The sequence below is a fragment of the Vulpes lagopus genome, chromosome 6 (genome assembly GCF_018345385.1).
Source record: "Vulpes lagopus strain Blue_001 chromosome 6, ASM1834538v1, whole genome shotgun sequence".
Taxonomy (NCBI): domain Eukaryota; kingdom Metazoa; phylum Chordata; class Mammalia; order Carnivora; family Canidae; genus Vulpes; species Vulpes lagopus.
In genome coordinates, this window is record NC_054829.1 from 125,123,726 (window position 1) to 125,127,200 (window position 3,475).

General features: G+C 37.2%; 1 pseudogene; it reads left to right on the forward strand.

The window, feature by feature from the left end:
- The first annotated feature begins 729 nt into the window (after nucleotides 1-729).
- On the forward strand, nucleotides 730-2,714 carry LOC121492727 (annotated as a pseudogene).
- Nucleotides 2,715-3,475: the final 761 nt, after the last annotated feature.

Consider the following 3,475-nt stretch of genomic DNA (forward strand, 5'->3'; position numbering starts at 1 on the left):
AAATGCTGTTAGCTGGCTTTTTGTTCAATCTGGGGAATATATTTGTCCAACATGCTGTATGAATTAAGTAGGCAAGTTCATGGTCTGATAACTAGTTAAAACTTCTATTCAGTTGCTTAACACAAGAAAAGTTTATTTCTTGCTCACTCCACATATTTCACCCTGGTCGATATGTGGAATTGTAGGAGATGACATTCTATTCCACATGGTCACTCCAAAATACAAGGTATTGTAGAATTCTCTGACATTTCAATACATGGTCTGTGGTCACTGTTACAGAGAACAGAGATCTGTAGGAATCATTCTTTTGTTCAGTTTTGATCATACAGGCATCAGGCATATCAGGTTTTACTGCACTTCACTATATTGCATTCTCCAGGTATTGTATTTTTTACAAATCGAAGGTTGTGGTAACCCTGCATCAAGTGAGTCTTATCGGTGTGGTGTCATTTTTCTAATAGCATTTTCTCACTTCTTATCTCTGTAACACATTTCAGTAATTCTTGCAATATTTCAAACTTTTCATTATTATATTTGTCACACTGATCTGTGATTAGTGACCTTTAATGTTACTATTGGAATTGTTTTGGGGTGCCACATATCATACTTATGTGAAACAGCAAACTTAATAAATGTCATGTGTGTTCTGGCCGTTCTATTGACCATCTGTTCCTCTGTCTCTCTCCTTCTTCTTCTCCTCCCTACCTCCTGAGATGCAGCAATATAGAAATGAAGCCAGTGAATAGCCCTACACTGACGTCTAAGTGTTCAGATGAAAGGAAAGTAGTATGTCTTTCAATGATTAAGCTTAGTGAGGAAAGCACATTGAAAACCAAGATAGGGTGAAGAATAGGCCTCTCTCACCAAATGGTTAGCCAAGTTGTGCATGCAAAGTTAAAGTTCTTGAAGGAAATTAAAGGTGTTACTCCAGGGGACGCACAAATGATAAGAAAGTGAAACAGCCTTATTGTCCATATGGACAAAGTTTCAATGGTCTGGATAGATCAAACCAGCCACAACATGCCCTAAACCAAATCCTCATCCAAAGGAAGCCCTAACACTTCAATTCCGTGAAGGCTGAGGCAGATAAAGAAGCAACAGAAGAAAAGCTTAAAACTAGCAGAAGTTGGTTCATGAAATTTCAGGAGCTGTACTATTTCCAGAATATAAAAGTACAAGGTGAAGTAGCAAGTGCTGATGTAGAAGTTGTAGCAAGTTCTCCAGAAGATCTAGCCAACGCTACTAATGCAGGTGGCTACACTAAACAATAAATGTTCGATTTAGACAAAACAGACTTCTACTGGGAGAAGATGTCATCTAGGACTTTCACAGCTAGAGAAGAGAAGTTAATGTCGGGCTTCAAAGCTTCAAAGGACAAGCAGACTCTCTTGGTAGGGGCTACTGCAACTGGTGACTTTATTTTCTTTCTTATTTTTTTAATATTTTATTTATTTATTCATGAGAGACCCAGAGAAAGAGAGAGGCAGAGACACAGGCAGAGGGAGAAGCAGGCTCCATGCAGGGAGCCCGATGTGGGACTTGATCCCGAGTCTCCAGGATCACAGCCTGGGCAGAAGGTCAGAAGGTGGCACTAAACCATTGAGCTACTGGGGCTGCCCTTATATAGTGTTTTTTTCTTTTTCTTTAAGTTTTTATTTATTTCAGCTGGTGACTTTAAGTTGAAGCCAATGCTCATTCACCATTCTGGAAATCCTAGGGCCATGGAGAATTACACTAGCTCTACTCTGTCTGTGCTCTATCAATGGAACAACAAAACCTGCATGACAGCACATCTGTTTACGACATGGTTTCCCAAATATTTAAAGTCCATTGTTGAGATCTGCTTCCCAGAAAAAAAAGATTGCTTCCAAAATACGACTGCTCATTAACAATTCATCTGGTCACCCAAGAGCTCTGATGGAGATGGACAACAGGATTACTGTTGTTTTCCCCCCTGCTAACCCAACATTCATTCTGGAGCCCATAGATCAAGGAGTCATTTCAACTTTCAAGTTTTCTTATTTAAAAAATACACGTTTAAGGCTGTCACTGCCATAAATAGTAATTCTTGTGATGAATCTGGGTAAAGTAAATTGAAAGCCTTCTGGAAAGGATTCACCATTATAGATGCCATCAAGAACATTTGTGATTCATGCGAAGTAGTCAAAATGACAAGCTGAGGAGGAGTTTGAAAGAAGTTGATTCTAGCTCTCATGGATAACTCTGAGGGGTTCAAAACTTTAGTGGAGAAAGTAACTACAGATGAGGTGGAAATAGAAAGAGAACTAGAATTTGATGTGTTTGAACTGCTGCAAACTCATGATAACACTTTAACGGATGAGGAGTTGCTTCTTATGTATGAGCACAGAAAGTGGTCTCTTGCAATGGAATCTATTCCTGGTGAAGATGCTGTGAAGATGGTTGAAATAACAATGAAAGATTTTAGATTATTACATATACTTAGTTGATAAAGCAGCAGCAGGGTTTGAAGGATCAACTCCAGTTTTGAAAGTTCTACTATGAGCAAAATGCTATCAAACAGCATCACACGGTACAGAGAAATTACTTGTGAAAAGTAGAGTCAATCAATGTAACAAACCTCACTGTTGTCTTATTTTAAGAATTTGCCACAGCCAGTCCCACCTCCAGCAAGCACCACCCTGATCAGTCAGCAGCCATCAACATCGAGGCCTCCACCAGCAAAAAGTTTGTGACTGATTAAAAGCTCAGTTGATAGTTAGCATTTCCTTTTAGCAATAAAAAAATGCAATTAAGGCATGTACATTCTTTTGTTAAGACATTATGCTATTGCAGACCTAATAGACTAAGTGTAGTGTTACATGACTTTTATATGCACTGTAAAAGAAACAAACAAAAAATTTTGACTCATTTTATTGCAATGTTCACTTTATCTCTGAGGTATGCCTATATCCCATTTGTCAGATTAATCACATGGAACGCTATGCCCAGCTAGAGGGATGTAATGAATCCATGGTGTTGTCTTTGTGACATATAAGATATGTATTTTTTTTTATTTTTATTTTTTTTCACATAAGATATTTTAAAATCACATTGGTGATACGATTAAGGGGCAGATAATATTTTAGGAGTAATAATCCAAGGCATGAGATTCCTTTGTGATAGACGACATTATGAGGCAGGCTATATATTTTTGCATGGCATTAAGGAATAGTCAAATACCAAGGAATAATATGACCAAGACATTTAAAGTTATATAAGTAATTGCTGTTTTTTTTACATGAGTCATAATTGACATATAACATTTTTATTAGTTTCAGGCATACAATGTAATGATTTGATATTCGTACATATTGCAAAGTGATCATCACAATAAATCTAGTTACCACTGTCATCACACAGACAGTTACAAAATTTTTTCATGTGATGAGAACTTTTAATATCTGATTAGCAACTTTCATAACCACAGTACTGTATTTTCTACTATAGTTACCAT